Raw genomic sequence first — 23,402 nt, 5'->3', positions numbered from 1 at the left:
GTTTGAAATCTTCCTCACCTTCTACTCTCCTCACCCCAAATTCACAGGACCTAGAAAGGACTTTGCTCGTTGTCTGGCTCCATATTTTTTAAAGGGTGTTCCATGAAATAAGAGCCACTGTGGGAAAAAGAAGTGGCTCTTTTGTCAAAGAAGTTTTAGAAAGGCTGTAAAGAATACTTCCCTTAAATAGTCACAGTGTACATTAGCATTCTCTAATTCCTCCAGGAAGAGAATCTATTTGTATGACCCCATTGTTTTGTTCACCTATGGAATACTTTGGGACATATAGCTCTAATTTAATTGTTTTATTTTTTAGGTAATGAAGAAACAGAGTTTAGTCAGGAATAAAATCAAGAATTTCATCACAATAAAAATGGAGGGGCATAATTGGGCTCAGAACCCTTTATCTCCTATCTTTAAGCTCTGTTCTTTTCCTCCATACGTTCTAATTGCAGATCCAAATCTAGACTATCTTCTACAATTTTACTAAGTGTAATATGGATTAAAGCAAAAATGGACCTTGTCAATGTTGCTTAATATATTACTAATGAGCAAAGTAAGTACTGGTGATGTTAAGTGACCTTCTCAAGGTCGTACAACTAAGTAGGAGCAGAACTAGGGATAAGAGATGAATTTGCTCCATCTCTGTCAGGGGATAGATGGCATCTATAATCAAGTCATTTGTCCACTTTAACCCATACCTTTGAATAAAGAATGAAGATTACATCTAAATTATTCCATGCATATATCATTGTCAGCCATCAACAACTTCAGCTGGAAAGGATTGCTTCTTTCCCTAGCAGAGGAATGTGACAACAGGACAAACAAGTTTTGATGATACGGTTTTGAAAAGGAAGAACCAAGAAAAACAAGGTAAAAAAAGGTCAAATATATAACTGTGAACATAACCTCACTTTCTTTAAAGTTTGGCTTAGACTAGTTTAGCAAAAATTGGGTTATCAATAGTTTTTTTAAAATTCAATTCCAGCTGTGAATAGTAATGACAAAGAGCTCAAATATTAAAGATACTAACAACTGTGGAAATACAGATAGGTACCAGTTATTAAATGTTTATGCAGTGCCAGGCGCTGTGCTAAGGACTTAAATACACAACTTTCCAGTGACTCTACAAGGTCAGTATGCCCATTTTATGGATAATCAAGCTGAAGCTCAGAGAGGTTAAGAGATTAGTAAAAGTTCACCCAGTAACCAGTGGTAGATTGACTTGAATCTATGAAGTTAGTTTTTACAGCTAGTGTCCTTAAATATCTTACACTACTAAGGAAATGCCATATTGAAAATCAAATCTGAAAATATGGTGTTAGACGTGTCTTCCTTCTCTGAATGCTCCCTTGGCTAGCAGGAAGCACAAAGTCCCCTTCCTTCCACACATTTCTGACAGTGAGTCCATTGCTGGCCACTCCCTAAGTAAAGTTATGTGCTGTTTTATACTCTGAGGGCTCTTAAAGGATGAACACAAACACTTCTGATTTCATGTATAATGGGATTATGTGATTTGGAGAAGGAACTGGGATGCAGGCAACCTTCCAAATTCTGTAAAGGAAGAGTTTGCCAAAGAAAATGATGATGTGAATAAGATGACCTTAAGTGTAGTCTGAGTAAGAAAATTGATCTAAAGTAAGTTGGCAGCTTTCCAAAGTGTACTCATTGCCAAGATGCCAGTCCATTTAACATACTCTGTAATAACCTTTGCTTTCTCTTATAACCAAGGTGATAGTAGTGGCATCCTTGATTTTGGAGAATGAACAACCTCAATTTGAAGAGCTGGTTCCATGGCTTTGGGAAGGCTAAAGTATCACGCAGACTTCTAGGAGTTCCAGGGGCTGGCTTCCTCTTGCTGATTGTATCTTCCTCCCGCAGCCATTGTGGTGATGGGCCCTTTCTCTTGTTTCCAGGGAAATAAAGTTACTCCTGTTTTATGAATTAGATGACTTTACTAAAAACTTGGTCAAAGGGAGAGATTACATTTGCCCTGCAAAGTTTTCTGCCATCTTTGCCCTCCCCTTTTCTCCCTTTCTTTTGCTTCTCCTTATTCCCTCTTTCCCTGTTGGGGACAAATTCCCATTCCTGTCACTAGCAGGAGACTTTGCCCTACTCTTAAGGCCCTATGTAAGCTGAAATGCATTTCCCACAGCCACTCAATGACCTCAAGAGAAGCACTAAGGACAATCTTCCAAGAAATGTGGCTTGTTCCTTAAGAGAAACTCCATAACATACCATTGGTAATAGAATTTTCTCTAGTTGTTATAACCAACCACATGTGCTTGAAAATAGCAAAATTGTGTCTCTTCTTCCAAATTCTGTACTTCTGACTTCTCACTGATGCAGCCAACCTTTCTTCCTACTTATTTAATACTAGTAGTTTACTAAGAAAATGGTTCTTTTGAAAATACTATGCCTCTAAACCATCTATTATCTCATGTCTCCTTACCTTATATAAGGGAAGTAGGGAGAGTGTTGCTAGATGTACTCTAAAGATAAAAAGAATTGGGGTTTAGTAAGGTGAAATGATCAGTCAAAACACAACCTTTACATATCTGCACCAATGCCCTTGTTATTCTTTGGTGTACTCCATTACCTCTGATACACAGCCCTCAAAATTTATTTTAGATCACCAGTTTCACTGGCATGCACACACTGTGGTAAGCTCTGCAGTTCAGTTCTGGGGCTGGAGGCTACCACAAAGGGAGAAAAAGAATAAACAAAGAAATAAGGACAAGGAAAATTTCCATTATCATTGGTCTTCTAAGAGTTTTGGTGAATTCATCTGGGAGCTGCTTTTCTCTACTCTGCAGAAGGAATGTACTCTTGTATTTAATTGGATCATTATTAAAGTTTAAATAGCTTCCTTTTGCTCTTGGGTCAAAAATCCAAAGTCCTGAACAAGTTTCTGAGTGATCTGCCCCTATCTCTTCTTTATCCTCAGCTGATTTATCTGTTTCCTCCCTTAGTCTAGCTTCAGCTACTTGGCCTCTTTGTAGTTCTTCAATTGAGCTATGCTATCTTCTATCTTAGACTTCTCCCACCTGGTCCACTTTTTCTGGTTTTATGATTTCTGCTTGTTTCCTCTTTTAAAAATCCCTCCTACTATCCTTTGTTGAAGAGCCTGCTCCATTTTGCTCTATACAAGACATTATTTTTTATGGTCTCTAGTTCCCACAGAACTTATTAAGCTCTGAGGGTTATGCTTTGTGTAGTTCCAGGTTCATAATAGGCTTTCAATAAATAATGTTGAATGAATATTTGAATGAATGAATGGCAGCATGGCTGAGTGTTTTCTTTCTGTCTGTGCTCAGCTCATTTATTTGCCCATTCTACAAATACCTCTGGGACCTCACCTCCTTGTGTGTGTATTAAAGGGGGACAAGAGTTTGATCTTTGATAGGCCCTGCCATCTGACACTTACAATGGAGTAGGTAGTTGCCTGGGAGGCAGTTATGGAGAACAGTAACTGAGCACAGACTTTGTCTTTGCCAAACCTTCTTATCTACAACCTTCCAGAATCTCCTTAAGACTGCCCAACATGTTCCATACCCAATACATTGTGATGACCTTTTAAGATGCCAGGTCAGCTGTATTAAAACAAGCATGGCTCCTCAGTCCTGCTGCAGTTCCAGTGATTTCTAGGCTCTGCTTTTGCAATTTCTGAAAGAACTGCAAAAACTCATAGGATTAGTAGCTAAATTTAATCTGTTTGTTTATCATGAATGGAGAAAGGCAGTTTGGCTACTTCCTCCTAAAGGGAAAACATTTTAAAATTACACGTTAGAGTGCTTATCCCAATTTCTCTCAACTTTCAGAGCCCACAGAAGCCTAACTCCTTTTCAAAAAACTCCCGCAACTAACCTGGCCTATTGTTAATTTTCTGTATACATTCTCTCTCTCATTTTGTCACATAATCATGTAAACTCACATATTATTACATAAATAATTTTGCATTGTTGTTTAGCTATTTTAGAGGGGTATATGTGTATTCTGTCTCCTTATGGAATTTCTTGAGGACAAGAACATGTGTACTTCATTTATAAACCCCATTGTGTTTAGTATGGTCATAAACATTCCTTAAGAGATCAAAGACATAGGTCCCATATCAGTATGCCACGTATTGGGTTCTCCAGAAGTAGACACTGAAATGAAGTTCGGCTTGCAAGATATTTGTCAGGCATTGATGCATGTGGAATAAAGGCGGGACTTCTCCCTGGGCAGATGCAGACATCCAACTGGGAGGCAGACCTAACAAAGCCTTAGCTTCCCCCACAGAATTCTTCCACAAAGCACCAAAGTGACAGGACCTTTAGAACTTCCAGCCCCCTTTTCAATTAGTCATGGTATGTGAGTCTCCTCAATAAGGGCATACCCTTGTGTGGCTTTCTACCATTGGAGCAAGTCCTGGAGAAGCTGACAGCTCAGGTTGTCTGCTGACAACTGAGGTAATATGTCCTTCCTTGAATGGGAATCTGGGTGGCACACATCTTGTCCACCATAAAGCAGGTGACACCACTCAACAAAAGCCTAATGAGATTAAAGTTTGATAAATACCTGTGAGATGGAATCCCATTGGCCAGATCTGTGGTTAAGTTGAAAGATCACTGTATGAACCCAGACTCTACCTAATTAGGAAAAAATAGTGATGACATCTTGGTGTGGGGATGATATGGGGCAGATGATGAATCCCCAAAAGTTAAAAGGATGCTGGACACATAGGAAAAATTATATCTTTAAAATTGATTCAGGACTCTTCCTTTCCGTAGACAGTTTCCATTAAATGAGTGCAGAAACGCTTCCCACCCAACTATAGTTCCTTAACAATGCCTGAAATCGTGATAACATATTATCATCCAGCTCATATAAAAGCCTATAAAATAGCAATAGCTACTTCTTACTGAAAGCCTACAATGTAGTAGGTATTTTATTTTATTTATTTTATTTAGTAGGCTCCACACCTATCGTAGAACCCAGCACAGGGCTTGAACTCACAACACCAAGATTAAGACCTGAGCTGAAATAAAGATGTGGATGTTTAACCAGTTGAGCCATCCAGACACCCCAAGTACAAGGCATTTTGTGTATTTATTTCTTAATATATGTGGGATTATAACCCAGGTTCTGTGCTAAGCACTTTTTTTGGGATCTTCTCATTTAATTATAACATTATAATGTCAATTCTATTTACATTGTATATTCTATTATTCTTATTGTAGAGATAAGGAAATTGAAGTTTAATAAGGGGAAACGACTTGTCCAAGGTCACAGCTAGTAAATTGCAGAACAAGATTTTAATCCAAGCAGTCTGACTCTAGGGAGATTTTAAATTTTCTTTACAAGGACACTACTTTCCCACTACAGGTACTTGCTTATTTTTTGAAATTTGCTTTCATAACTCCTTTAGGGCTTCAGGGCCTCAGGGGGTTGCCTCTGGTTTTAAAGGGTAGAAACTATTCTGCTTAATAATAGCAAGGTAAAGAATTCAAGTTCTCTAGGAAGAGAATGAGAGGGGCCAGACTGACTGGTCCTTGTTTGGAGAAAGAATCAGAAAGTAAACCTGTCCTACATCATACCTATAGCAGCTCAGCTGAATGTCTTTAGGGGAATAAAAAGGGGGAATTGAAGTTAAAAAAAAATATCATGTATAATGATATAAACTTCCTCCTTATTCTTGTATAAAAGCTGCAGTAAAATTGACATGGCTCATGAAGACATTTTTATGGGTGATTCTTCCCAAGACTTGAGGAGGTGTTGAGATCTGCATCCGAATGGATGCTGGGTGATTATGGAGACAACCCATTGAGACAAAGTATCCCCAGGATAGAGGGTAACTGATAACTGAGTTTCTCTTTCATTTAAAACAATTCATCAGATTAGTTGGTTTCCATTTTGTGGCCGAAGAAATAGTGACTGTAAGACATTAACTTGCTGAATGTCATACAGAAAATGATGACAAATCAGGCTCCATAGTCTGAATTTTTTTTTCTATGACCTTAAACTGGCATCAGGAGAGGTCAGAAGATACACTAAAACAAATAAACAAAAATCTGTTAATATTTTGATTCCTCTTCTAGGTCCTTAATTTTTTAATCTCTTTGACCTGAGCAGAAAAAGACAAATGAAAGGTGAAAGCCACAAATAAGAATCCTTCTGAGTGACTCTGTGTGTAATGAGCGAGAGCTCTGATCCCTTATCCTTCTCTGTGAGTGACAGTCATCACTGCATAATGAGGTTACAGCTCTTGGAGGAGATGCAAGGAGCCAAGGGATTTTCAGCCTGAGAGAGCCAGAGAAGCTACACATCATAACCTTTCAAAATTGGGGATCCTGTTCCTACCCATGACATCTCTGCAAAGCTGTCATGAAATTTAAATCCACAGAGATTTGTGTGTTGATTCAGCATGCAAGTGCCTAGCCCTCCAAGGAGCAGCAGTGTGTATATAAAAAGGAAACTGAAACATGAAAGCTTGCTATCAGTGTTGCATCAAAAACCCAGCCAGAGCACTCTCCTCTATTTGGTTCTTTTTCACTGAAATAGACCTGCCTGCGGGAGGGATTGTAGACCCAGATGTCCTCATCTGACCCACATATGGGAGGATGGAAAGAAGCAGACCAGCTCAGACAAATGTTTGAGCTTTGAACATTTACTCCATGCTAGGCTCTGTTCTCTCTGTTCTCAGGGCAGATAACAGAAAATAAGAGAGATGAGAACCTTGTCTTCATGGAGCTCACAGTTTAATCGGCAAGATTAATAGGAAGATCTGAAATACAAGACAGAGGAGCAAGAGAGGTTCTCAAACTCAGAGGACAAGCCTCTCAGTGACTTAAATTGAGCTGGAAGGGGGCTTTGAAGATAAGGAATATGCAAAAACTTAGAAATTAGAACCATTTCTTTCTAGGCTCATAATTCAGTAGATAGAACAGAGTGCAGGTATTGGGGTTGGAACCATGATGAACCATATTGCCCCTGCCTTGCCCACTCTTCTAGCAGGAAGACCAACAATGGTCTATTGTTTTACCACTGTATCCATGAGGATTACCCTCAAAACTTCTGCCCATTTCTTTGGTGCTCCCAACCTCTTTAAAAAATTACATTAAACTACTCAACGCCTTTGTTCCATTGTATATTATTGGATACATTTACAAGAAATGCAGCCAGTAGATTAAAGTTCTATATTACTGTTCAATTCATTGAGGCTGAGAACTATAGTATAGGTATAGAAGAAAATATCCTTCTTAGGAAATACACATGGAAATATTTTGGGATAAAGGGCAATAATGAACGTAATTACTTTCCAACTTTTAGGAAAAACATGTTTATATGTTAAAGTGAGGTGGATTTGGGTAAATAATATGCTCCTTACTATCTGTGTAACTTCTAAGCTTGAAATTGTTTTCAAGTGAAAAGTTTTATAAAATGGTCCATGACCCTGTCCCTTAAATTTCATCCTCACTTTGAGATTCTGTAACATTTGCTTTCCACACTACCACCATTGCACAAGCCCCCAGAGATGTGGTAATCCAGCTGTAAATCCTTTGTACTAGGTTCTGTCTCAGGCAAATGCCCTGGGATACACTTATCACAACAGAGGTTTGAACGTTCCAAGCAGGGTTTTATAAAATGCTGGAAAAGAGTAAAAAAACAAAAAAACAAAAACAAAAACAAAAACCTACACACATACAAAAATACAAACAAAAACAAAAACAAAAATACAAGGAGGAGGCTGACGTACCTGGGATCCAATCCTTGCTGACACTACCTGGGACAGGACACTGCCTCTCTTTGTTCTTCAATTTTCTAATCAAATTATGGAGATAAATACAATAGTTCAAGTGGTTAAAAAATAGATAAGGCACAGAAAAAAGACATATGAAAAAGAAGTGTATAAAGGGAAAATTAGCCCTATTAGGCATGTATAACATCAAGTGACTGTAGTGGAAGCAGAGTGAGTGGTACTAATACTGTGCTGGACAGAAAAAACAATGAAGCAGAATGATAGTCCAGGAATCTATCTCAACTCCCCCAGATATGTTATGTTTGAAACAGAAGGCCTTTTAAATTTTGGGGAGAAAGTTACAGTCAATATGTTCTGTTGAAAAAAAAAAAAAAACAAAGAACTGGAGAGAAGTGGATCTGCAGAATGATAGAAAACAGGAAGCTGAAATACTGAGGAACATCTGGGTCCTGCCCTCACTTTTCTATCTCAAATGCTAATCTGAAGTGTGGCAAAGAGCTTATATAGAGAAAACTGAGGATAGCTAGACATAAGATGGGCAAGTATAGAGCTGAGGTTCTATTTTTGTTTGAGCAAACAGAAACAGCACGAGTTTTTGTTTGGGAATACACCTCCTCCCAGGCACACACTGAAAGTCTACAAGAATCAAGATGGGCATATGCAGCTGACATCATGTATTGAAGAAAATCAACTAGAGCAGGAGTAGGCAAATTTTGTTTGTAAAGGGCCTGATAGTAAATATTTTAGACTTTGTGGAACAAGAGACAAAATTGAGGATACCGTGTAGGAGGCAGACAGAATTATAGATGGCCAAACTTTCTCACCTCTGGAATAAAACAACAGATAGCAAAACAGTCAGAGGGAATCTGCAGATGACCACTGAAGAGAATTCACATACTAATGTTCGTTTCTCACTCTTTTTGTAAAATCTGAAGATGCAACAACAGTAAGCCCACATGACAATATTCCCATATGGCAATAATTGGCTGCTTTAGATAGACCATGTCCTTTCCACCTGGCCTACTTCCCTATTTATGCATTTGAAGTTCATCTATATTGTTGCATGTATCAGTAGTTCATTTCTTTTTCTTTCTGAATAGTATTCTGTTGTAGGATACACCACACTTTATCAATTCATTAGGTGATGGTCATTCAGATTTTGTGATTGCCATAAATAAGGCTACTGTAAACATTCACATACAGGACTTTGCATGGATATATGTTTTCATTTTCATGGGTAGATACTGAGAGCAGATTTGCTGGATCATATGGTAAATCTATGTTTAGCATTTTGAGAAACTGTTTTCCAAGCTGGCTTTTCAAAAAATTGGCTTGTCTTATAAGCCAATTGGCTTGTCAAACTATTGTTTCTTATATATTCTGGATATAAGTCCCTTATCAGATAGATGATTCGCAAATATTTTCTTTCAGTTTGTAACTTATTCTTTCATTAATGGTATTTTTTAAAAAAGATTTTATTTATTTATTCATAAGAGACACTGAGAGAGAGAGGCAGAGACATAGGCAGAGGGAGAAGCAGGCTCCTTGCAGAAAGCTCGATGTGGGACACTATCCCAGGACCCCAGAATCATGCCCTGAGCCAAAGGCAGATGTTTAACTGCTGAGCCACCCAGGCATTAGTGGTATTTTTTGAAGTACAAAAGTTTTTAATTTGGTGAAGAACAATTTATCATTTTTTTGTTGATGTGCTTTTTTATTTTTGTAACTAAAACATGTTCACTTAATCCACAGTTAAAAGATTTTCCTCTTATACTTTCCTCTAGAACTTTTATAATTTTTGTGATTACATTTAACTCTATGATCCATTTGAGTTAATTTTGCATATGGTGTGAGATTAAGGTCTAAATAAATTTTTACCATATGAATACCTAATTGTTTCAGTACCAATTGTTGAAAAGCTTATCCTTTCTCCCACAGGATTGGCTTGGCCCCTTTGTTAAAATTAATAGACCTAAACGTAGGAGTGTATTTCTAGATTCTCAATTCTGTTCCATTGATCTATACATCTATTTTTATGTCAATAGCACACTATCCTGATTATTATAGCTTTCTTGTATGTTTTGAAATCGGGAAGTAAGAGTCCTCTAATTTTGTTCTTTTTCTTCAAAACTGTTTAGCTATTCTGAATCATTTGCACTTCCACATAAATTTTAGGTTAGTCCATCAATTTCTGCAAAAAAAAAAAAAAAAGGCCTGCTGAGGTATTGATATAGACCTTATATATATATCAATTTGGGAGGAAATTCCACCTTCATAATATTGTATCTTCCAATCTATGAACATAGAATATGTCTCCAGTTATTTAGGTCTTTTTAATCTATTTCCATAATGTTTTATAAGGTTTGCCCTTCTTTTATTAAACTTATTAATATATATTTCATTCTTACAATGCTATCATAAATGACATTAAAATTTATTTCTGGATTGTTCAGTGTTTGCATATAGAAATATAATTGATTTTGTATGTTGATCTTCTATCCTGTGATATTGCTGAAATCATTCATTAGTTCTAGTAGTATATGTAAGTGTTCTTTATATTTTCTACAGGCAGTATGTATCTGTGAAAGTGTAGTTTTCTCCTTTTTCAGTCTGGATGCCTTTGGCTTGTCTTATTGCCTGATTTCACTAGCTAACACTTTTATTATTGACTAGAAATGGCAGAGGTAGAACACTTTTCCTTGTTCTTGATGTTGAGGGAAAAAGTTAAGACTTTCATTATTTCATTTAATATTAGCTATAGGTTTTTAAAAATGCTTCTTATTGGGCTGGAGAAATTTCATTCTATACTTAATTTGTTGACAGTCTTAAATTTTTCCTTTTTAATCATGAATGAGATTTGGATGTCTTAAATGCTTTTTCTGAATCTGTTAAGATGATCATATGGTTTTTGCTTTTTAAAAAATTAATACAGTTTATTACATTAATTGATTTTGGAGGATAGTTTAACTTTACATTCCTGGGATACATCCCACTTGATCATAATGTATAAACATTGTTTTTGATTGGGCTTGCTAGTATTGGTGAAAAATTTTTGTATCTACATACATGAAAAATATTGGTTGGCAGTCTTTGGGTCTGTTTGTTATTGCTGAGTGATGCCTTTGTCTTTGGTGTCGGGGCCTTACAGGATAAGTTGTGTTCCCTTTTCCTGTTTTCTGGTAGAGTTTATGAAAGATTACCAGTGAAGCCATCTGGGCATGGACTTTACTTTGTGGGGATATACTTAATTATTATATGTATTATAGGTCTATCAGATTTTCAATCTATTCTTGAGTCAGTTTTGTTAATTAACATCTATTAATTTTTCCTTTTCATTTAAGCTGTAGAATTTGTTGGCATGAAGTTATTCATAGTATTTTTGAAAATTCTTTTACTTTCTGTTGACTTGATGATGTCTGCTTTTCTTTTTTATAGTGTGTCTTATTTTTTATAATCTTTGTCAGTTTAGATAAATTTATCATTTGATTATATTGATTTTTTTTCTGATTCCCATTTCATTGATTTCTGCTCTATTATTATTATTTCTTGCTCTACCTTCCATTTTCTTTCTTTCTTGTTTGGAGTTTAGTTTATTCTTTTTCTAGTTTCTAAAGATCAAAATTTGTATTATCGATTTATTTTTTCTTTATCAATACAGGCATTTATTTATTTATTTATTTATTTTTTTAATTTTTATTTATTTATGATAGTCACAGAGAGAGAGAGAGAGGCAGAGACACAGGCAGAGGGAGAAGCAGGCTCCATGCACCAGGAGCCCGACGTGGGATTCGATCCCGGGTCTCCAGGATCGCGCCCTGGGCCAAAGGCAGGCGCCAAACCGCTGCGCCACCCAGGGATCCCAGGCATTTATTTTTTTAAAGATTTTATTTATGTATTCATCAGACACACAAGAGAGGCTCCCTGCAGGGAGCCCCATGCTGAACTCAATCCCAGGACTCTGGGATCGTGACCTGAACCAAAGGCAGAGAGGCTCAATACAGAGCCCCTCAATACAGGTATTTAAAGCTGTATGTTTTCTTAGTACTGCTTTACTGACGTCTCATATGTTTTTATATGTTGTGCTTTTGTTTGATTCAGTTAAAAATATTTTCTAGGGGATCCCTGGGTGGTTCAGCGGTTTGGCGCCTGCCTTTGGCCCAGGGCGTGATCCTGGAGTCCCAAGATCGAGTTCCGCATGGGGCTCCCTGCATGGAGCCTGCTTCCTCTCTGCCTGTGTGTCTGCCTCTCTCTCTCTCTGTGTCTCTCATGAATAAATAAAATCTTTAAAAAATATATTTTTTTAATTTTCTTGGTGAGGACTTCTTTGCCCTTTGTGTAATTTAGAGGTGTTTTTATATTTTCAAATACTTATGAATTTCCCATATTTCTTTTTGTTGTTGATTTCTAATTATAATTCCATTGTGAGAACATCTTTTGTATGATTGAATACTTCAGTTTATGGCCTAGCATATGGTCAATACTAGAGAATGTTTCATATGCACTTGAAAAGAATGTGTCTTTTTCATTTGTTAGATGTCAATTATGTCATGTTAATTCATAGTTGATAATGTCGAGTCATATATATGGTTGCTAGTTTCCTGTCTAGTTTTTATGTCAATTTTTGAGAGAAGAGCTTTTAAGTTTCCAGTTATTTTTGTCAATAGTCTATTTATTTTTCTTTTCAGTTAAGATTTTCTGTAAGTTTTGCTTTATGTATTTTGAGACTCTGCTGTTATGTACAGAAACGTTTATAATTGTTACATACTCATAATTCTTTACTATTATAAAATACCCTAACATTGTCTATCTTAAAGTCTATTTTGTCTGATAGTCTATTTTGTCTAGCTCCTTCTGCTCTCTCATTCTTACTATTTGCATGGCATACTTTTCTTAATTTTTTTGTTTAAATTTTGTGTCTTTGTATCTAAAGTGTTTATATCTAAGTGTGTTTGTATCTAAAGCTCTTGCAGATAGCATATTGTTGGGTCTCGTGTTTGTTTTAGTCAGTGTGATAGATTCTCCCTTTTAAGTTTTTTTTAATATAAATTTATTTTTTATTGGTGTTCAATTTGCCAACATATAGAATAACACCCAGTGCTCCTCCCGTCAAGTGCCCACCTCAGTGCCCGTCACTCAGTCACCCCCACCCCCCGCCTACCTCCCATTCCACCATCCCTAGTTTGTTTCCCAGAGTTAGGAGTCTTTCATGTTCTGTCTCCCTTTCTGATATATCCCACTCATTTCTTCTCATGTGGGAGAATTCACCACATGTAAATTCATGCTATCACCTAATGTCATTTCCTTTTAACTTGGAGGATTTCCTTTTGGATTTATTGTAAGGTAGATCTGCTAGGAATTAATCATTTCCTTTTTTTTAAATTTAATTTAATTTAATTTTAATTTTTTTAATTTTTATTTTTTATAATAAATTTATTTTTTATTGGTGTTCAATTTACCAACATACAGAATAACACCCAGTGCTCACCCCGTCAAGTGCCCCCCTCACTGCCCATCACCCATTCACCCCCATCCCCTGCCCTCCTCCCCTTCCACCACCCCCTTCTGATATTTCCCACACATTTCTTCTCCCTTCCCTTATACTCCCTTTCACTATTATTTATATTCCCCAAATGAATGAGAACATACAATGTTTGTCCTTCTCCGATTGACTTACTTCACTCAGCATAATACCCTCCAGTTCCATCCACATTGAAGCAAATGGTGGGTATTTGTCGTTTCTAATGGCTGAGTAATATTCCATTGTATACATAAACCACATCTTCTTTATCCATTCATCTTTCGAAGGACACCGAGGCTCCTTCCACAGTTTGGCTATTGTGGACATTGCTGCTATAAACATCGCGGTGCAGGTGTCTTGGCTTTCATTGCATCTGAATCTTTGGGGTAAATCCCCAACAGTGCAATTGCTGGGTCGTAGGGCAGGTCTATTTTTAACTGTTTGAGGAACCTCCACACAGTTTTCCAGAGTGGCTGCACCAGTTCACATTCCCACCAACAATGCAGGAGGGTTCCCCTTTTTCCGCATCCTCTCCAAAATTTGTGGCTTCCTGCCTTGTTAATTTTCCCCATTCTCACTGGTGTCAGGTGGGATCTCATTGTGGTTTTGATTTGTATTTCTCTGATGGCAAGTGATGCAGAGCATTTTCTCATGTGCATGTTGGCCATGTCTATGTCTTCCTCTGTGAGATTTCTGTTCATGTCTTTTGCCCATTTCATGATTGGATTGTTTGTTTCTTTGGTGTTGAGTTTAATAAGTTCTTTATAGATCTTGGAAACTAGCCCTTTATCTGATAGGTCATTTGCAAATATCTTCTCCCATTCTGTAGGTTGTCTTTTAGTTTTGTTGACTGTATCCTTTGCTGTGCAAAAGCTTCTTATCTTGATGAAGTCCCAATAGTTCATTTTGCTTTTGTTTCTTTTGCCTTCGTGGATGTATCTTGCAAGAAGTTACTGTGGCCAAGTTCAAAAAGGGTGTTGCCTGTGTTCTTCTCTAGGATTTTGATGGAATCTTGTCTCACATTTAGATCTTTCATCCATTTTGAGTTTATCTTTGTGTATGGTGAAAGAGAGTGGTCTAGTTTCATTCTTCTGCATGTGGATGTCCAATTTTCCCAGCACCATTTATTGAAGAGACTGTCTTTCGGTATAGCTCAGGGGCAGAGCATTTGACTGCAAATCATTTCCATATTTGTATTTCATCTTCATTTTTTTAAAGTTCACCTTCATTTTTTTTAAAGATTTTATTTATTTATTCATGAGAGACACACAGAGAGAGGCAGAGACACAGGCAGAGAGAGAAGTAGGCCCCATGCAGGAAGCCCAATGTGGGACAATATCTGGGACTTCGGGATCATGCCCTGAGCTGAAGGCAGACGCTCAACCGTGGAGTCACCCAGGCGTCCCTCATCTTCATTTTTTAAAGGATAGTTTTGATGGATATAGAATTATTTGTCAATGTTTTTTCAGCATGTTGAATATGTTGTCTCATTGTTTTATGACTTCTATTTTTTCTTTTTTTATGATTTCTATTTTTTTATAAGAAGTAAGTTATTACTTTTATTGTGGTTCCTTTCAAGATATTTGTTTCTGAATTCTAAGAGGTTATGATGTAATTAGAAGTTGATCTTGTCTTTACCATACTTAGAATTTGTTATGTTTTTTAGATTGATCTTTTTCAAACATTTTGGAAGTTTGTAACCATTATTTCTTTAAATATTTTCTCTGCTCCTTTTTCTTTTTCTGGGACTCTCATTATGCACATATTGGTACTTTTGATATAGTTCCACAGGTCTCTGAGACCTTGTTTATTTTCTTCATTTTTTTCCTTTTTTCAAATTGTACAGTCTCTATTGATCTATTTTTGCTGATTCTTTCTTCCACCAGCTTAAGTGTATTGAGCCCTTTCAATATATTGTGTATATCAGTTATTGTACATTTTATTCAGAATTTCAATTATGTTTTCCTTTATATTCTCTATCTCTACTGATATTCTCTATTAGTGATTTGTTACCATATTTTCCTTTAATTCTTTAAGTTAGTTTCCTTATTCCTTCAAATACCTTTATTATCCTTCATATTCACCCTTTGTAGCTGCTTTGTAGTGTTTGTTAAAGTAAACATCTGGATCCTCTTGGCAATAATTTCTATTTATGCTTTCTTTGTGTGTGGATTGGGCAAACTTTCCTGTTATGCTGCATTTTTCTTTTTTCTTTTTTGGTAAAAAATGGGCATTTTAGATATATGTGGCACTCTGGATTCTGATTTCTTCAACCCAAGGGATATTGTTGCTTTGGTTGTTTACTTGTTCAGTGATTTGGCTGGACTCATTCTGTCAAATCTTTCTATCCTGCATTGTGTGATCAGTGATGTCTCAACTCAGGTTATTTTTCTGAAAAAACATTTTTTAACCTTTAAGATTGGCTTTTCTGGGTTTGTTCCTGTTGGCACAGCTTAGTGTTGGTCAAAAGTTGTACTTACACACTTTGAGACTTTCCCTTTTTGATGATGGTCCTATGTGTAGATTGGGGAATGCTTCAAAGTTTAAGCAGTTATCAAATATGCTTCAGTTTTTATTTTCTGCTGGGCAAGGCCTCACATTCATCTAGGAATGAGTCGATATATAAGGCCTTCTCTCTCTCTCTTTTTTAAGGATTTTATTTAAGTATTTATTTGAGAGACAGAGAGAGAGAGAGAGAGAGAGAGACAGAGAACATGAGTGAGGGGAGGGGGAGAGGGAGGGGGACAAGCAGACTCCCTGTTGAGCAGGGAGCCTGCTGCAGGGCTCAATAACAGGAGTGAGAGATCATGACCTGAGCTGAAGTCAAATACCACCCAAGTGCCACCCAAGTGCTCTGCTAGGACCTTCTCTTGGCTTTCCTGAGCAGACACACAGCCTTCTAGACCACTAGAAACATTTGTATTATTATCAAAACTTGTCATGCCTACCTTGTTCCTTGTATTTCCTTGCTATATTTCTGGCTAGTGTATTGTTTGGCCTAGTCATTATCACAGCCTCTGGCAGATGTGATGTTTGCTGACCTAGATTGGCACAAAGATCACTATTATTTTCAACAAAGCCCTTGGACATGTGGCTTCTCTCCACTCTGTTCCAAATCAAGTCAGCCCTCCACGGTGGTAGAGCTGTCTGTTCTTACATTCTGTCCAACCATGGTAGAGCTACCATGCCATGAGCTGGAAGGAAGGATGGGAACAGACTATAAAGTCTCAAACTTTCACTGTCCTTAGAGATGGTTAGTAGTTTTTCTTGAGTAAAAATTTCTCAATTTATTGTATGCCTTTGATCAATTTTCAGACTCCTACATGATTGCTTTTAACAATTCTATCTAGTTTTTTTTTTTTTTTTGCAAAGATTTTATTTTATTTATTTGAGAGAGCACAAGCAGTAGAGACAAGCAGAGGGAGAATGAGGAGCAGACTCTCTGCTGAGCACGGTGCAGGATGCAGGGCTTGATCTCAGGGCCTGAGACCATGATCTGAGCCAAAGGCAGATGCTCAGCCCACTGAGCCACCCAGATGCCCGCAAATCTTTCCAGTTTTATCATTGCTTTTTAGAGTATTTACCAAACCTCTTTTCTGACATTTTTGTGGTTCTTTCTGTAAACATACACATTTTATAAAGCATATTTTCCTACACATTTATACACTACATATAAATGTAATCAAGCTTCAAAGCTGAATCCCAAAGCCATCATAAGGTACCATCCAGCATCCCATAACAGCTCATAAACAAATTATAATCTCCTTCTTATTCCCTCTGAAATTTCATGAAAAATATATAATTTTCATAATATCAGGATTAAAAACCATAGAGCTTTTCTTTCTTTGGTCACTGGTAAGGAGAGAGAGGAGAGAGAAGTATTAGACTTATTCTATATCCCATGTAGCATCACTCCTGATGTGAGGACCTAGAAGAAATAGAATGGTAATAACCACAGATATGAACATTATTTATTTGACATTCTTGTGTTACAGATTAACAAACTGAGTTTTAGGGAGATTAGCTGTGGGTTTTTTTTTGGGGGGGGGAGCAAATTTTGGATTGTTATTTTTTTAGACACTCAGTTATATGTACATAGCCATTATTTTTTTTTAGTGGTGATAGAGTTGGAGGAGTTGAAAAGCTGTGTGGAAGACTGATGTTGGCTGTTTGGCAGGATAAAAGTACTCCCAGTAATTCCTTTTACTTTCTTTCTAAGGAAAAGAATATGCTTTGTTGTGACAGCAAAGGGCTCTTTCTACAGGAAGAGAAAAATCAATTTCTACAGATGCCAGCTCTGCATTCTCTAGCTATGTGGCTAGAAATATGAAATTGAAATATAATGGTCAGGGATTTGTATTAGGATTCATTTGGGGATATGTACTGGGAAAAGAATGTGACAAACTCACAGTGCATTGCTTCTACACTCAGTTTAGAAATCAGACATCTCCTTGGGTCACTGATACCAACATTCAGAGTATCACCATTTCTTAACATCTCTCATAAGTTTCTGGGCTGAAATAGGACACCTGCTTCCAGAAATGGGATAGACATAAATGAATAGATCTCTTTAAAAGTAGCAATTGCCTGTGGTTTGGCTAAAGTCTTTATTCTCCCCCATACATAATAGCAGTGGCTTTTACTTAATGCTTGCCCCATTGTATTAGATGCTTGGATTTTGCTATGCTTGGGAATTTATTTGCACTTTCTGTACCAAACAGAAAGTTTGTATCTATACTCCTATACTCCAGCATAGTAGTATAGATACACACCTCTGTAATCATGGAGGTGGCTTATCTGTCAGACACTAGGACAGGGATTTTTTTTTTTAGCCAAAACAACATGTAGTTTTTAAAAAGAGTAGGAGGAAGATTAAGGGAATGATATTTTGAGGTCCTTGGATATTAGAATTTGAAATTATCTGATATTGAAAAGCATTTGCCTACTGGTCAGAGCTGTTTTCATATAAGGATAAATCTTGTTGCCTTGACCTAGCACTGACCACAACCCATGAAATTAGAAAAGACTATGGGGAGGAAGAGAAAAAGGCTGTAGGATGGAGAAGGAGAGGATAGAGAAAAGGAGGAAAAAGGGAAAATAGATAAGGGAACTCAGAGAAGTAGTAGCAGAAAAGGAAAGGAAGAAAGGAAATTCAAGAAAGAAAAAGAAAAATATAGGAAGAGCAAGCAGAAAACCAGGAAAGATGACAAAAGAAGCTCTATTATACATCATAGGACCTGGACACTAGTGTCCTATTTTGGAGATGTCTATTAATCTCTCTGGACTTGTACTTTCCCACCTGTGGAATGAATAGATGGGACTGAGTGATTACTTATGTTCTTGGTGACTTTTTATCCTATAAGAATAGCACCCCATTATAGACTGCTTTTCAACATGCTTCTATCTGTGTTATCTTATTTTCTTCCACCACTCTCTTTACTTGGCCACTCCTTTCTAGTCATGCATCTCTTCCTGCTATTCACCAATATGTGGAGTCCATTCATCCTTTTGTGCCCACCTAGGCCTTTTGCACCGTAATTCCCTCTCCCTGAAGTTTTTCTTCCTTTAGGTCTTCCTGAGGCATGCTCTTTCATATCACCTAGATTTATACTTCTTTGGAGAGCCTTTGGCAACTTTCCTATGTAATAGGAGACCTCACCTGTACCCTCTCCTCCCTCAGTCTCTACCCCATTAATTAGTTCTACTTAATTCCTGGGTGGTATAATACCCAGTATTATAGTATAGTATAATATATATGTATGTAATTTTTAAAAAAATCTCTAAGGCAAGGATTTAGTCTTGTTCTCTCATGTACCCCTACCACCAAGGACAGTACCTGCTATATCATTGACACTTAATAAATATTTATAGAATAAATCTTACACCTGGCTGTGGTGGTAGACCAGCCAAGTTTTAATATCCCCTTTTAATAGATCAGGACACCACAGTACAAAACAAGAATCAGTTTAAAACACCCTTTTATATGGCGGTTATTTTTGCCTAATTCCCGTGTCAGTCTGTGTACTTGCCCTGCATTTATACTAGACTTCAGTGCTGTGCTTCCCCACCCTCAAACTCTATAACATCCTGCTCTGATTAATAAATTGCAATCAATTGCAATGTCTAATTACCTCCTTAGGAGGTCTGAAAAGAATGTAATAGATGGAGCATACTTACCTCTCAGCATGGGAAGGGAGTTATGGCTGGGTAACCCAGAAAAAAAATGCTTCTAGGAGAAAAAAATAACAAGTGAGCAAATGAAAAGTTGTTCTAAGTAGGAATAACTGAAATGTGCTTGCTACTTCTAAATACAAAGTTTAATAGAAGTTGTTTGGCTTGATGTCTGGAGTGTTTAAAGCAGTATTTCTCCAAGTATGATTAACAGACCACCTGATTCAGATATACCCAGATACTGGATAAAAATGCAAATGCCCAGAAAAATTCCAGTTTGATGGAATTAGAGTCTCTGAAGATGTAGCCCAGAAAACTACCTCTTTGCTAAGTGGCCCATGATGTGTTCTGATGCACACTAGAATTTGGCATAAGATTAGCTGAAAGGTTACTTAGTTTTGCTTTGCTTTTTAAAGAATAATATGCTTTGAAATAGATAGTTTTTTCATTTATTTATCATAAATATTTGCTGAGTGCCTACTTTGGAAAGATACTGTGCTGGATGGATACAGAGATGAATTACATGTGATATTTGTGGTAAAGGACCTCTGTCTTTTAAAATTACTAAAGGTCATGGAAAGAAGACAATGAAATGCAATGGAGGGGCCCCATCCTGTAGTCTGGACTCTGTGTAGGTAAGCTACTATCAGGAGATTTGAAGGTGTATCATGTGGAAGGGGCATAGGCCATGCTCAATATGGTCCAGAGAACAGAAGTAAGGCCAACGGGTGGCTGTTTCAGGAAAGTTTTTAATTTGGGCTTCATATGGAGAAGAATATTCCTGCTATCAGAGCTTCCCAGTTGGGGAGCAAGTGGTCACTGGCCTCATCCAAGTGGGTATTGGAAGACCATCTGTTAGAAATTTGAAAGCAGGGAATCCCATACTTAGTGAGAGGTAAAGCTTTTGACTGAGATTGACTGATTCACCAAAATATACTATTAATTGATATTCTACAACAATTTGTAGATCAAAATTCTTTTATGCCTAAACTCTGTGAAGGATATAAAATGGATAAGACAGGTTCACCATGGATAAAGAACAAAAGAAGAAAACAAAAACAAAAACAGTTAATAAGATTGACAGCCAGCATTTCTGGCATGCTCACTGGGTGCTGGTGCTGGATCTTATGTTAAACACCATCCATACATTACTTTCTTTGTCCTTAGAGCAACTTTTGATGTGGGTATCATTATTATCTCCATTTTACTGATAGGCTCAATGATATCTAACCCAATGACCTCCTCATCCCAGGAAGAGGAATAACATTTTAGAATGACTCAGTTTTGTAGATTTTAAAATGTTAAGACAAAGTTCTCATGTGATTTTTGACTCTTTCCCTGGCTAATGTGTACTCAGCTTTCAGAGCTTGCCTTCAATGTCACTTCTTTGGGACAACCTTCTCATCTCCCCTAGATTAAACCAGGTGTCCTATCCTCTGCTCTGTCAGAATCTTTTAACCCTTCTTAGCTCCTACTGCCCCAGTTTCCACGAAGTATTATAATGTGAGAAAATAGCCAGAAATCTGTTTGACAGAGATTCAATCTACTCAGCTGAAACTATACTTCATCTTATGCTATAATGGCATCAAGGTGACTGAATCCTAAATGTTCCTGGGGGTTTTCTCAGCCTGGAAGAGAATTACAGCATTTCGTTTGTGATATAGCCTATATCTGTCACATAAAAATCACAAAGATTCCTGGGCCTGGAGTCAGTGGCTGTAGGTTTGCACATGAAGCCCTCCTGAGTTGGTCCTTGACCACCACTTCTTGCTGACTCTTCCTCCTCCACCTGCCATCCCTACAATAAATGCCAGTTGTACTGAGCTACTGACAGTTTCCTCATCGGCCTTGCTGTTTCTTGTCCATTACTTGCTTACCCTATTACCTCTGTGTGCATTTCTCTATTCTGCCTCTCTGCTTGGTTATCTTTCAAGACATTCTCCTCTGAGAAGCCACCTGTGCTTCATAATATACCCTACAGAGAATTTTATAATAACACCAACACTGCCTGATTTCACATAAGCCTACTTTTACTAGATCAGGGGTCTTTCTGTAAAGAAAGACCTAGTCTTTCCATAAAGACTAAGGTAATAAATATTTTTAGCTTTGTCGGATGCACAGTTTCTGTTAACAACTACTCTACTCTGCTACTATAGCACAAAAAGTAACTATAGATAATATGTAAACAAATGGCTCTGTGTGTGTTTCAATCAAACTTGATTTAGCAAATCAGGAACGGGGCCAAATTTGGCCCACAGTCTGTAGTTTGTTGATCTCTGTCCCAGACTATAGAATTTTCAGGATATCAACCATGATTCATTTATCTATTTCTAGGTACTAGCCTGATGCCTAGCCCATGGTAGGTGTTCAGAAAATGTTTGTTGGCCAAATATATGATTCCAATCCTGATGTAAACTTTAGTGCAAGCTGAGACAATTTTCTTTCCAAGAAATATCTTACAATCCTAACATTCTTTCCATTTGAGTACCAATTTTATCATCTGAAAAATGATGGTGATACCAGTTGCCTTGTATCAGTCAGGGTTGTCAGGAAGACTAAAGGGACACTGAACTTAGATGTGGATTTCCACAAACAAGGCCATTCATGTGAGGGGATTTTAACTTCTATCACGTGTTAACTAGACCATAATCAGTGAGATTGTCATAAAAATTTAGTGGAGAAGTAAGCATGCAAATGTGAGGTCTGATTTGACCAATGATATTGTAAAGAATATCCCTTGTAATTGTTAGAAAGATGAAAGGAGCAGTTAAACACATGGAGGAGGCAGGAGAAGTGTTTGCATCCAGCAGCTGCACTTTGTTGCCCTGACTCAACCTCAGCAGGTGCTGGAGCTGTTTTGCTGCCTCATTACCACTTTATTTGGCTCTCATATCTGGGGTGGCAAGCTGGTTTGTCCTCCTAAGCACTAGTGCTGGTTACTTCTTAGGGCCTGCCTAACTGAGAAGGACTCTGAGTCTATGCCCAACCTCAGTGGGTTTTACAAGAGAGCAAGGATTGCTTAGGGAACTTTTGCCATTGCGGGGCAGATCAAGTTGTCCCAAGGACATGAGTGTGTCCACTACACTTAGGAATGAAGGGAAATGTGTGGGTCTCAGGTACTGGGGAAAAGGAATACAAGGCAATTGAAAAAGTAAGGTGAGGGGATGCCAGAATCAAACCTGCATCATTTCAAAATTTTAGTTAGAATTAAACCAGGAAAGATGGTGAAATCTGTCATATATCTTATCTTATTGTAGAGCCTAAAGATAACCCTGTGTTATTGATACTTTAGATTAACTCATTATACAGGTCAGTTATACCCTTTGGTGCCATGGGCTATTGTGGAAATCTTTCTCCACTTAGAACATCATCTTTATCAGTAAATTAGTTCTAAGCTTTTCCCAATTGATTAACAAACTTATGAATATACTCTTAGGCTGGTTTTACCCGACTTGGCTTCTGTCTGATTGGCCTGTTGTTTTGTTTTCTTGTTCTTTGTGAATACTTTGAATCCAGTTCACCCACCTGATTCTGATTTTAACCTTGCTATACCTGTGGCTCTTAACACTGTCTATACAGAAGAATCACATTTGGTGCCCCGACTCCATTAACCTGGGCAGAACCGAGGCATCAGTAGATTTAAAAAAAAATGATTCTCCTCTCTAGAGACCTAAATTTTACTAAATCTTTTCACAGTTGGTTAGAGATCAAGCTCCTGGGACAGTCAGGGATGGTTTTGTGTCCTACTTTCCCCACTTACCATGTGACTATGGAAAGTGGGATAATATTACCATTCCTTGGTTATTTCATGTTATTGAATGGGGCAAATAATTATACCTTTCTATGGAATTATTATAAAGAAGAGGTAAACATATAACAGTATCTAGCACATGATAGATGAGTAATAAATATCAACTACTGTGGGTATTACACAGTATTTTGTTCTTCTTACTATGGTTTTTATGATTATGA

General features: G+C 37.3%; 1 long non-coding RNA gene across 18 annotated transcripts in view; it reads right to left on the bottom strand.

The window, feature by feature from the left end:
• The window catches only part of LOC140632354 (uncharacterized), an 85,690-nt gene that overhangs the window by 7,838 nt on the left and 54,450 nt on the right, over nt 1-23,402 (bottom strand). For 6 of the 18 annotated variants that reach the window (XR_012029882.1, XR_012029894.1, XR_012029885.1 and 3 more), the window contains exons 6-12: nt 19,437-19,488; nt 8,522-8,567; nt 7,739-7,803; nt 4,561-4,631; nt 2,453-2,492; nt 702-796; nt 19-117 (exon numbers count right to left, since the gene is read on the bottom strand). This is a non-coding gene — a long non-coding RNA (uncharacterized lncRNA). The remainder of the gene's footprint in view (nt 1-18; nt 118-701; nt 797-2,452; nt 2,493-4,560; nt 4,632-7,738; nt 7,804-8,521; nt 8,568-19,436; nt 19,489-23,402) is intronic. The other 12 variants (XR_012029892.1, XR_012029888.1, XR_012029886.1 and 9 more) reach the window with 3 other exon arrangements.

This window comes from Canis lupus, chromosome 4 (assembly GCF_048164855.1).
Source record: "Canis lupus baileyi chromosome 4, mCanLup2.hap1, whole genome shotgun sequence".
NCBI lineage: Eukaryota > Metazoa > Chordata > Mammalia > Carnivora > Canidae > Canis > Canis lupus.
The sequence above is the reverse complement of the archived record's forward strand: the minus strand, read 5'-3'. Positions and strand labels throughout refer to the sequence as shown.